This window comes from Talpa occidentalis, unplaced genomic scaffold (assembly GCF_014898055.3).
Source record: "Talpa occidentalis isolate TD23 unplaced genomic scaffold, MPIMG_talOcc4v2.1 talOcc4.4, whole genome shotgun sequence".
In the NCBI taxonomy this organism is placed as follows: Eukaryota; Metazoa; Chordata; class Mammalia; order Eulipotyphla; family Talpidae; genus Talpa; species Talpa occidentalis.
Window position 1 is genome coordinate 46211642 of NW_023604295.1, and position 13367 is coordinate 46225008.

A 13367-nucleotide genomic window follows, 5' to 3' on the forward strand; every position below is an offset into this window, starting at 1 on the left:
TCCCAACTTAGCTCTATAAAAAACTCGCGGCCACTTGTTAGAACTCGGCGTTTGAATGGTGTATATTGTATGTATATGTGCTACTGCGGAATATGAGCCATGAGGTTTTTCTTTCAAATGGAGTTTTGTTGTTAACCTTTGTGGGGAGAGAAGTCCTGGCATGCTCTTACTCTTTCCTTTGTTGGTTTTCTAGGTACTTGCATGCATGAATAATATGTAAATTATGTCCTTGCTTATAATGAATATCTTTCCTGGTGTAGTCCTTTAAATGGGTATAGGGGATAATATTAAATTATTGCATCCCAATGTAGAGTGAAAGATTTTCAGATGTGGTTAAAAGCTGGAAAAATTGATGTTATATGGCTGTATTAAGCAACAAGGCCCGCAAAGGAAAGTTAGTTTTTCTCCTTTTCAATGAGAAATGCAGCACTGGGTAGCAGCCAGGTTTGCAAAATAGTACTTTCTTCCTTTGAAGCAGTTGGAGCAAATGGGTGTGGAGGTAAATGACTGAGGAAATGATTGCATGTGGTGTAAGCAGTTTGAGTCTGGAGAATAAAATGGCTTGACAGGCTTTGCTTGACTTAGGGATCTCTTGGGATTGTGGGTGTTGTAGCTGTCTGGTTCCCATTTTGCCAGGCTAATTCCACTTCAGAGCCTCCACTGTCTCTGGAGTGCTTCCTCTTTTTTTTCCTTTTGCTCTTCCTCCAGTCTTTAACTTCTCCCTGTTCCCCAATAAAGTTTAGAGTGGAACTTGGTCAAAGGCAGAGGTATGGTAGCCTAGGGATAAGGAACTTCAAATCTAGTGGAAGCACAATTGTGACTTAGAGAACTAGGAGACGGGTAGAATGAAATGACAGACTTCCAGCACAGAGTATGCGCAAAAGAGTGGGAGAATAGGGCCTCCCTGGTGGCTCTGCGTGTTGAGCATCACGCTGTGAAGCTGTCTGCAGCCTCTGCAGCGTGGCATCGATTTCCAGCTGGCCAGGGAGAAACCCTCATGGCGCGGCAGATCTCTCCTGCCTCACCCGCTGCTCCCCTCAGTAGTGTCTTCATTCTGTCTGCCTGTTCCGCTCCCTGCTCTCTCTGGTGAATTCTCTCACCCTCCCGCACCTCTGACCTGTACCCCAGATCTTGTATAAATAAATCTTTAAAAAAAAATAAAAAAGAGTGGGAGAATAATGACTAAAGAAAGGAGATTCTCTGGGAAGGACAATATGACTTTGTTTCCTGCTGAGGGTTTTAATATTTCCTCTTTTTTGTTGTTTGACCATAAGGACATTTCCAGATAGGATTGGTGGAATATGAGAACTCTGAAAAGTGTTCCCTCACCCCAATTCACATTTTATTCCAGCCCTTTGTAGGTTTCTAGAAAGTGGGGATATGGAGAGAAAAGAAAGAAGTACCAAGTCTCTGACATGCCACAGAAACACTGGAAAGTGGAACTACTTGGACAGAGATGTTGGATTTGAAATTTGAAAGGAATATTCTACATTAAAAAATTAGAACCTTGATTTTGGTGAAAGGTGTTAAGAAACACAGCATTCAAATTTAGTTGCTAGTGAATTTTACCTTTTTCCTCCAACATTTTATTATAAAATAATTTCAGACATGTTACCTACCTCTCTTTTCTATACTTTTTTAATTATCTTGAGACATAAAGTTGTTAGTGAAAATCAGAGCTTGGAGTCCAGATATATATGATCAGCCCTGGACAGAGCTTGAATAAGAAGGTGATTAAGAAATAGATGTATGAAGGATATTAACATTTTGAAGGGGGAAAATGGCTTTTGTCCTTTTGACTCTTCCCTTTGAATCTTAGGCAAATTTCTTAATTGCTTGTTAAAACGTGTGGGATTAAATCACTCCCCTGATTGACACTTTGCCCTTCAGACTTTCCAGAGATTACCCAGTTTGGCCCTATATGAACTGGCCTGTTTAGCCTCATAATTCTACCACTCACCCCTTGTTTAATGTCTTCCTTCCTTGCTTTTTTCTGCCTGAGCACTCTTCCCTCACATTCTTGCACTGCCTCTCTGCTCAGTTCATTCAGGATTCTTTTCAAATGTGACCTCTTCACTCAGGCCTTTCCTGATCACCTGATCCAAAACAGCCCTTACAAACTCCCTGTCCTCTGATCCTGCTTTGTTTTCTTCTTTGCACTTATCATCACCTGATATATTTTAATATATCTATTTCATTGTTAACCACCTCCCCCAAATGTAAGCTCTATAAGGATGAGAACATCGTTGTTTTATTCATGGCTATGTTCCTGTTTGACATATTATGAGAAATTAATAGATAATTATTGAATTAGCTAGGTAATTAAATGACATGAACCAGGCAATGACTCTCATAAGGGTTGCAGAACCCTTGGTAAAATACCAGAAGCCCCTTTAGGTAATTAAAGTCAATCAATATTTTATAGGTAAATGATGTCCTGGAGACCAGTGGCCTCTTTTGTTCTCACACAGCTCCAAACTTCAATCCTGTGCTAGAATTGCGCCAGTTCTGACAAACTCACATCCCAAGCAAGATATAAAAATTTCAGTTCCCCAAACCATCCCACAGCAAGTTTTATTCTGATCTCTATTACCAAAGATTTCATTTTGGTAGCTCCTGAACATCATATAAATATATTGAGACAGTATGTATGTTTTTATCTGGCTTCTTTTTGATCAATATAACATCTGTGAGATTTATCCATGTGGTTGAGTGTTCCAGTTGTTCATTTCTTTTTATTCCAAGATCGTATTCCATTGTATCAATATCTACCATGTGTTCATCCATTCCCTTATTGATGGACACTTTTGTTGTTTCCAGTTTGGAGCTATTTTGAGTAAAGTTGCCAGGACTATTCTTATAGGCTGTGCCTCATTTTGAGCCCTATGTACTTTATTTGAAAATCTTCATGCCGTCAGTACTGAGTGAAGTGTGACAAGGTTAAGGGGGCTGTGGTGATGTGGCAGCCTGCCTGTAGCCCAGCAAACACCTTCCTTAGATAGTGCTACAAGGTACTGACCTACCTTTCATTCCGGAGGAAGAATACTTGGAAAATGAGTGTCCATGCAAATCTGAGAGTTGTGAGGTACACTTTCAGTGTTTTTAGATCCATCAAAGAGACTGTAGAATGCCTGCTGCTGGTGCTATTGTATTCCCCTCCTCTCTCAGTTCCTCACCCCAGGACAAGTTGACTCTAATCAGCCACCAAGCATTATGCTATCAAGGAGTTTAAATATTTATGAGCAAGAGTCTTGTTCAGAGCCTGATAAAATATTTATGTGTTTCCATAGGGCATTGGTTTCCATCTAGCCTTCTCAAGGCATTTTTCTGAGACACTCGTCATGATCATAAGGCACAGATAGATGATGTGGCCAGAGAACATCTGTGTTAATGAACCCCACCTCGCAGAGCACCGTGTTTTCTAAGAGTGAGAGAGAATGAGCAGGCATCAAAAGAAGACTACATATGATGATAAAAATATCTTGATAAAAGAAGGCCCTGTTAACATAGGCCCTTAAAGGTGGTACTAAAGAGCTGATCATGGGAAGGAGACTGTTAGAATGTGGAGAGATTAAGATAAATTGTATTTATCCCAATTGAAAGAATGAAGAAATCAGCCTTGTAAAAAGTACAGTTCCTTAGAAACTGATGTGAACAAGGCCTACGCAAGACAAACTATGCTGAGTGCTATAATTAAGTTATCATACCTGCTGTGAAAATTTGGTGTGGACATGGTGGTGGTTAGTACGGTTTCCAGGTGGAGGGGAGAGAGCCAGCTAATTAAGGAAGATTGTAATTTTCCTCCAAGGAAGAAGCAGTTTTTAAGTCAAGTTCTGAAGGTCCAGACCTGTTCGTGACAGCTGTAATGTAGAAGGACATTTCCAGAGAAACAGAATAACTTCAGCAGATATTCCAGTCAGGGCCAGAGTGACTTGACTAAGGCAAAAAAGGTGGAGAGGGTCAGGTCAGGGCAAGTTTGCAGTAACAGATAAAGCCAGATAGCTCAAGGCCAGCTTGTCAAGGACACAAAAGTATGTTTGTTGTAGGGAACCATGTAACTTTTGACCAGACATTGGGTCAGATTTTGAGAAATTCTTGGAAGGTACATCCAACTCAAGCAAGGCCTTGAGGTTTATTTACGTCCAAGGCATTTCCAGACTGTTCTGTCATGTCCACTTAGACTAGGGACTTTGTGCAGTCTACTCTAAAAGAAATAAACACAAGGGAGTCAGATATACTCTACATACTCCTGGAACTAACCAGAAACAGGTCTCATCCACTTTCTCATCCCCCATCACATATACTCAGAATGTTCCAGTTCAGACTGAATTCAGAGGCTGTATGGTACATCCTGCAGTGTCCTTTGTGACCACCCACCTCAGTGTGGGGAGTTGACTGATAAGTACCCCTTTATCACTTGGACCTCAATCTGGGTCAGTATACTTCAGATATGGATGATGTCAGGCAACAAAGGGTAAAGCCATAAGGCCCACAGGCCATCCCCTGTAGGATTCGGGGCTGCTTTGACCAAGCGACTGGCTGGTGACTAGCGAGCCCACTGGCACTAGAGGGTTGAGGTTATGTGGGCTGATAACCTAGAGACAGGACTACTGGCAGCTTTCAATTTGTGTTCTCCCATCAGATTGCAGGTTCCTTTTCAAAAGTGCCCCATGATGTTTATTTTTGAACCCATAATGAAAATGAAGGGGGGTGGGGTGCTTAAACCTATCAGGCATCTACACTTTACGATGTCTGTTAAAAAGAAGAGATAGTTGTGGAAGTGATAGATCTGGAGGAATCAGTCTTCAGTGTTATAGAGAGGAGCTTTGTGTATGAATTGGATTAGCTGGAAAGCTCTGGTGGAAAAACATGATTTCTTGGTGTGAGGAAAGGAAAGGGCAGGGGATGGCATCTTAGAGAAACTTCATGATCCTGCCCAGGTCTTGCTACTTAGAATTGCTCTCTTGCTGCCATGGTTACCTGTTCCAGGGTGATACTGTGAATACCCAGGAAAGAATGCTCTGGGCCTTCCCTATCCTGGAACTGCAGACTGTCAGTTGGCACTGCCAGCTCCCATCCAAATTTTCCAAGAGGTTGAGGAGATTTGGGGAGAAAAGGCAGATGGAAATGTCTTAAGTAGGGAAACGGTAAAGTCCTGACAGTATGCTCTGAACTGGAGCCCTGGTAAGCATCTCGTGGTGGTGGTCTGGCAAGACTCCAGACCAACGAGGCCTTTCTTGGCTCTAATCTAATATTTGTGTGAAGTAGATTTGAGGACCACATTATGTGGACCTCAAGGACCACATTAACTGTGGTATTTCCTTGAAAAACATGAAGAGAGTGCATGCTTAACAGAATAACTTTTCTGAATGGACATTTCAATGATTCTGTGATTGTGCCCAGGTTGCCTGCCTTTGGATGCTATTAGGATAAACCCAGAAGATCAGAGTAGACAGGAATTGGGAAAGATAAATAACTGGAGATAGGAAAGGGAAGAGAGTGGTTGACCCATTGGAGTCACAAATACTTAATTATCTGCAAGTGAAAAACTGGGGTGAAAGAATACCCAAGCCAACTGGAAGGAGAAAAAAAGAGGTGAGATGTGAAGGCTACTGTCACAGTCAGTTTGAGGAATATTAATACAGTCTCGACAATCCAGAACACAGCCACACCACAGCCATGCAGATGCCTGCAGTAATATGCTCCCCTTTCACACTTCCAAGCAGTTTGTCCTACTCATTCCTAGTATTAGGTACATGAGACTTGCAAAGATACACAAAGACCTACTTTTAAAAGTGAGTACAAACACAAGAAGAATCTATTCTAGAATACTCCCAACAGTTGGGTTACAAATATTACTTTTCCTTTTTAAAACTTATCCATATTTTCCATGATTGCTATAGTGACAATGGATTTCTGTGATCATCAGGAAAACATTAAGTAACAAATCTATTAAAGAGGTTAAGTAGGAAGATAGAAGAGCTATGGGTGAAGGAGAGTAGGGTTGTACAAAAGAGAAAAAGATTTGGGAAGATGAATGATCAAAAGAGTTAATTCCTCACAGGCTGCTAACTTCTGCATGTTATTTTCTTTATTATTGAATGACATATCTGTTGTCCTCCCTTGAAGAAACCAAATTGCAAATTATGAGCCAAGTATCACAGAATCTTTTAGGAAAGTGCTCACAGAACACTGCAAACCTAGACAACAGCCTCTCCCCGATACACTCTCATATTTATTCCTACAGAGGCTGGTCCAGCCTTGTCTATCTCATCTCTAAAGTATAGAACAGGAGCCAACAAAGTTGTAGAAGGATTTTCTCAAACAGGAAATAGAAAAGAATAGAACAGGAATAGAAAGCCTGTTCTATTCCTATCCACACCTCTGCCCACAAACTCTGGGGAAGCTCTGTGACAAAGGCTTTTGAGAGGTATATGTGCTTTTCATTTTGCAACCACTGGCGTTTTCCAGAAGCACTGTCATGTCTGTGTTTTAATTGACTTCCACCGGGCACAGGGTGGGCTTCTCCAGGAGCAGATGTTGCTGTCTCCCCCTAGACATCAGGATCAACTTAAAGCAAAGCCAGAGGGACTTTCCTGGTGGCCTAGGGGTTATGTCTCAGTGCTACCAATGTGAAGACACCCCCTGAGTTTGATCCCCGATCCCCAGCCAAGGAGATAACCCACATGGCTCAGCAAACCTCTCCTGTCTGGCCAGCTTCTCCCCTCAGCAGTGAATTTCAGTATATCTTCCTATTTTGCTCCCCACTCTGTCTCTGGTGAATCCTCTCATCCCCCATACCTCTGGCCAGCATCCCAGTTCTTGTATGCATAAATAATACATAAATAAATATTTCTTTTAAAAAAGCAAAGGCGAGAGAACTATACACCTTACTAAACTTTGTACATGTAAACTGGTATTACATGTAATTATAAAGTCTCAATAAGTCCTTTTCTATTTTAAATTTATTACATATTTAAGTTATAAAAGTAACACACATCCATTGCAGCAAATCTAGTAAGACAGCACTAATCTCTATTTTCTCTTTCCCCCCTCCGTCCCTCAAAAGTGTGAATTCCTTCAGTCTTTTCTATGTTGCAAAAAAAATGTAGTTTTTTCATATGTAAATGGACCATGTAAAAGCAGTTGTTCTATTGTTTCATTTATTTATTATATACACTATTCTAGAGCTATAGATGCATATAACTGATCTATATATTATTTTAATATTTACTTAATAGTCACTTGTTGGAAATTTCTTGATTTTTGCCATTTTTCCAATTTATTTTCCTCCAATTTTTTTTTACACAATAAATTATGCCACAATAAACTTTCTGCACTTATCCTTACACTTTGGTTTTTATCTCTATACAAGATTTTCAAAATTGGCAAAGGGGATACACACAATTTTAATGTTCACTGTGGATCTCCCCCTAGCTCGTGTTCCCTCCCGCCTTTTGCCTTTCTCTTCCCCAACTGCCTTTCTCCAGGGGAGCCTGAATATTTAGGAAGGACAGCCCCGCAGTGAGAACTCATCCTTGCCAAGTGTGGATTATATCAGCTCAGTGGTGAGCAGGGTCTGCAGTATTCTGATTGCATTGTGTCTCTATTGCTTCTGGTTGGCTAGACTGTTTACAACCCCCCTTGCTCGTTTATGCCATGCTGTGGAATTATACATGGTCTTCCTCTGTGGTGGGAGCAGCATGCCGTGTGTGTGTGTGTGTGTGTGTGTGTGTGTGTACATGCCAGTGCACACATGTGGGTGGGGGGCTTTCGGGGACAATAGGCTCAGAAACAACATTTTTTCAAAACACTGTATCTGTTGTTTTTTGTTATATCCTTTCTTTAATCGTTGAATTGAGAAATGTCCTTCTATTCTATCCCAATCTTCTCCCTCTATTTTGAGGGATTTGGGATTTGGAAGGTTTTATGAATATGTAGTCTGTTGACTACAAGTGATTACTTGACATGAGGATAATTAGAAAAGAAGGTAGGGGTCTGGAGCTTAAGAATCAGTGCCAAGCAACAGATGCAAACATTTTCAAACAAATGATTCTAACAAACCTGTTATTAGAACGAACTCCCCAGAATTCCTTTCTCTCTTTCTTATTTTAATTTTTGTCTGAAGTTTTGCTCTGGTTTGAATGTAAAATTTCAATTTAGTCCACTAGGCTAGAGAGGAATGGGCCGTCTCTCCACACCAAGTCTGGAAAAAATAACAGAGAAGCACGAAGGGAGGCTGGAGAGTACGAAAAGGTAGACTATAAATAGTGAACAGACAAAATAGCAAGTAAATGAAAATTTTACTTTTTATTTTATTTTTTTTAAGATTTATTTATTCATACATACAAGAACCGGGATATAGGTCAGATATGCTGGAGGGTGAGAGGATTCACCAGAGACAGAGCGGGGAACAGAACAGGCAGAGTGACTGAAATACACTGCTGAGGGGAGCAGCGGGCAAGGCAGGAGAGGTCTGCCGCACCATGTGGGTTTCTCGCCGGCCGGGATCCAACCTGCACTGCAGAGGCTGTGGACAGCTTCACAGCGCTGCACTCAGCTGCCTGTGCCACCAGAGGAGGCCCGTAAATGAAAATTTTAAAACCTCAGCAGAAGGCTGCTGTGTGATCAGTGGGCCTGTGAGCTCATCGACACTTTATGGAAATCTGTGATCTCTAATTCATATTAGAAACCCAGTTGTGAATCTGTGCTCAAAATGCAAACATTAGCTAAGCAGAAGAAAGAAATTATAAAGTGCTGTGGCAGACATTTTGCTGTTGGTTTCCATAACACTTGCAGTTTTTACTGAGTACCTTTGGAATGGATTTCTGTGTCTGAAATTGGAAACTAAAAAAAGAAAGAAAACCTGGATAGAAGTTATTGCAATTCATTTCTAGGGAAAATTTTTTTACTTTACTTGGAACATGTTAAAACTTGCCAAATCAGCATCAGTCTGTGTTAATACACACTTTTACACAAACTTTTCGCTTTCAAATATGTATTGACCAGTAATATGGACAGTAAAACCAGTCCCCATTATAGGTTTGTCTTTTATAACAGGGATTTTTATAATCTCTCTTAATCATAGTAAATAGTAAGACTGTCTATCTTATATTGTTTATTCTGTCATTTGTGACTGTAAAGATCATCTGTAAACAGTTTGGTCTTGTCATTAAAAACTTTTCAGTTTAAACATATTACAAGATATTAAGCATCTGCTCTGACTAAAGAGTATTGCCTGCTAGCAGACCACTGCTTCCATAGAGGACATCTAGAAAAGCTGTATTTAAAAATCAATTTGAAGGCATAAAAGACCTATCAAGGCATCCACAATTTAAGTGCTAAGACCTCAGAAAGAAACTCTTTGAGTACCCCACATTCTTGGCTGCTTTTTTTCATGAGACATTTACCACTTATTTGGTAGCATCTGAGAAGCTAAGAGAACAAGCAATAGTAGCCCCTAAGAGGCAGAAAATGAGCACAACATCCTGCAGTCTGATAGGAATGGGGTGGGGTGAGGGGGAAGGATTTCAGGGATACTAAGTGAACCAGTGCATGAGAGGCCATGATCTTGGAAAAAAAACAGGCACAGAGTAATCAGGCCAATAATCTGAGCAATTTTCTCTCCAAGTTCAGTTTATGAGTAGCACAGATGAAGAGGTAAAAAAAAAAAAATCCAACAGAAAGCAGGTGCTGAGAAGCTGAGAAGCTTCACAGAACTACTTACAGTCTTACTGTGCTGTTGACTTACACATTGCTGTGTAGGAATCATCAAGGTGGAAGATCCTGAAAAACACTGTGATGGTTAATTTGTGTCAGTTGGAGTGGGCCACAGGATTCCCAGGTATCTGGTTAAACATTATTTTTAGATATGTCTGTGAGGGTGTTTCTGGGAGAGATTAGCATTTGAATTCATGAACTAAGTAAAGCTGTTGGCCCTCCCAAGTGTGGGTAGGCATCATTCAATCTGCTGAGGGCCTAAATAGAACAAAAGGTTGGAGAAAGGCTGAAATCTCTCTGCCTGACTGAGCTGAGACCTTGATTCTCTTCTGCCCTTGGCACTCCCAGTTCTCAGGCCTTCAGACTGGCACTTATGCCATTAGCTCTGTGGCTGTCAGGCCTTTGAACTACAGCACTGGCTTTCATGGGTCTCCAGCTTGCAAATGACAGAGCATGGGACTTCTTAGCCTCCTTAATTGCATGAGCCAAAACCTTGTAATAAGTCTCTTTTATTTATGTATAAAGTATTGGTTCTGTTTTCTCTGGAGAATACTGACTAATACAAATATCTTTAACTTGGGATTGGTATTCCTGAAGGACTGTACCTGAGGAGTTTAGCCCAGAAATAAACCTGGTCTTAGAAAAACCAATCCCCAGTCAAATCAGCCACTGTTTTATCCTAACACTGTAACAGAGCCAAGGAACATGTTCTTTGGAGAAGAGAAAATGATAAAATAATCAATTCATAAGAAGGACATAACAATACTAAACATTTTTGCACTGAGTAAGAGAGTTTCACAGCTTAAATGTCAATTGATAGACTATTGAATCAAGAAGGTATGATATATCCACATTATGGGATACTCTGGCCATAAGGAGGGATAGATTGCAACTATTTCAACAAAATAGAGTAAGTTTGAGAGAATTGTGTGTAATAAAGCAAATGAGAATAAAAAAAAAAACCAAATACTGAACATGTATTTACATAGCAGATTACTTGATAACATAAAATACATTCAGAATCCAGTTGACCTCAGTGCACACTGTGAGGGATCTGAGGTTAAAAGGAAAGGGAGAGGAAAAGGACAAGGGGATATAAGAAATGATGGTGGAGGCAAAAAAAAATTTTTAAAGTATAAGAAAAATAAAGTGCTATTGATCAATACATGGTATTTGTTCAGAGTATGTAAAAATATTAAGAGCTTGAAAATATATAAAGTAGAAATAACAAAACTTCAAGAAGTAGTCAAATTCACAATTGTCCAAAATTTTATTAGCCTTCTCTCAGTAATGGATATAACAAGAAAACAGAAAATAATTAAGACTATAGACGAAAGAACCAACATAACTAGTCAGTTACTCAGCCTGATTTTATTGGTCTTTATCTAGTGCTGTGTTAATCACCTGCAGAATATGCAGTCCTTTCAAGTTATCTTTTATGAAGATAACCAGATTTGGGGCCATGGACAAGTCTTAATACATAAAAAAGGATTCAAGTCATAGAAAGTATGTTGTGGACCTCAATGAAATTATGGAAGAAATCAATAACAGAAATCTTCAAATATTTGGTTTTTGTTTGTTTTTATTTCTGCATAGGAGAACTGGGATGTAGACCAGATGTGCAGAGGAAGGGGGTGAGGTTGGGGGATGCTATGGACTCAATGTTTGTGTCTTCCCTATAAATCTTATGTTGAAATCTAGTATTTGGTGTGATGGTATTTGGAGGTGCAGAGCCCTTGAGGGGATTAGAACAGGGGGGTAGAGTCCTCATGAATGGAATTAGTGTCCTTATAAGAGGAAAACAGAGAGCCAGGTTCCTCTCTTCCCCATACTTGAAGGTATAAAAAGTCAGTCATGTACAAACTGGAAGAGGGTGCTTACCAGAACTAGTCCAAGCCAGCACCATGACCTTGGATTTCCAGCCTCCAGAATTGTTTTTTACAAGTTTTTATAAATAGTTATTATAATTTCTGTTGTTCGTAAGATACTCCATCTGTGCTATTTTGTTGTAGCTGCTGAGCTAAGACAATGGGTTAAAAGACTCAACTTGTTAAAGTAACTGTTGATCTATCGATTCCTGCAATCCCAGTCAAAGTGCTGTTCTAATTTCTCAATAGCACGTCTCTGAAATTAACTCCTAGTGAATTAGTCACATGACTTGATCTCTATATGTTGTGCATGAGCCTAATCACAATACCTTGAAGTTACTAGCTGAAAGTTATTCCAAGGGTATATGGTTTAAACTCTAATTAAAATTCCTGTGTTTCAGTTAGCTGGACTGGACATGGCATGATTTCCAGATCAGCAGCAGCAGCATCAACAGATAACTTTCTAGAAAAACAAATTTTCAGGTTGCACCCCAGACCTACTAAGCCAGAAACTGCTGGTGGGAACAGAAATATGTATTTTTTAGTGATTATGATGTGCACTAAAGTGTGATAAGTTAAACTTATCACAGTAAGTTAAACTGTACTTAATAAAGTCTTTTCTCTAACCCCTGCTTCCATCCTAAGTTTAGGACTGTTTGTTAAGTGGCTACTGAATGAATGTCTAATATCGATAGCATATTTTCAATCACTTTATCCGTAAAGAGCCAAAATACTCTTACATGAGTGTCTTAGGTTGCACAGCAGCACTGACCAATAGAGAAATTTGATGTCCAGCTGAAATGGGAATTTAGAGCATGCATGTTTACTCATAAAAACCTCTGACCAGGAGGTTTTCAGGAATGAGTTTCATTAATTCCAAAAGAACTCTGCTTCCTCTGAGGAGTAGAATATTTAGCTTTCCTGAGCAATTGAAACTCAGAAATAGTTTTTGTTTTTTTTTTCCAGCTCTTTGACACCCTCACAAGTGTACTTTAAAGGAGTGCTCCTTTGCAAGGTAGATCAATGAAATTACTCTACCTGTGTTCTGAATACTCAGCAGGATGGAGGTCTCAACTGTAGCAGCATGTAACCTGAGCTGCCCAAAACCAGGCTCTGAAACCTTCAAATGGTCATTCTCTCTGGTCCTTCTGTTGCCTGAAGCTCGATTTGTCTTGACACCTTACTGATGAGAAATCACACAGAGCACTTTACAGCAGTTCTCATTAAAGGAGGGCAGCCAAGTGGAATTCATTCTTGGCTCTTAATAGCTTTCAAATGAGAATTTTATTGCATATTAATGAGCACTAATTGACATTTGTGACTGGTTTTTATGGAAATCATCTATGTGTAATTTGCATAATAGTACCTAAGTGCTTTTAGGTAACTGCAACTCTGGGAAGTTGGTGAGGATTTTAGTATGTTGCTGTTTGGGTTTTTTGTTTTTTGTTTTTTTAATTTCCAACTCTAGTTCCTGACAATAGCGTGGAATATTAACAAGTTTCTAGGACCCATCTATAAGGTAGTACTGATTCAGATCCCAGTTCTGCCCAAATGGTTGTGTTAGTTATACCTGAGAGCACAATGAGAATCAGCCAAACACTTGAGGGCAGTTCCCTGAAAGCAGGAGATGCTCCCCCAGTAGTCCGGGTAGGTGGGATGTTTCAACCTTCCTTCATGAATTAAACCTCCCTTTTCTCAAGCTATAGGAGTATCTGGCCATCCTAAGGATTGTTCCCAAGTGTCTAGGACTCCCATACTAATTTTCTAAACATCTCTGTG

General features: G+C 39.9%; 1 protein-coding gene across 4 annotated transcripts in view; it reads left to right on the forward strand.

Moving 5' to 3' along the window:
- Positions 1 to 13367, forward strand: part of GPR156 (G protein-coupled receptor 156) — a 93727-nt gene that overhangs the window by 23216 nt on the left and 57144 nt on the right. The gene's annotated exons all lie outside the window — the stretch shown is intronic.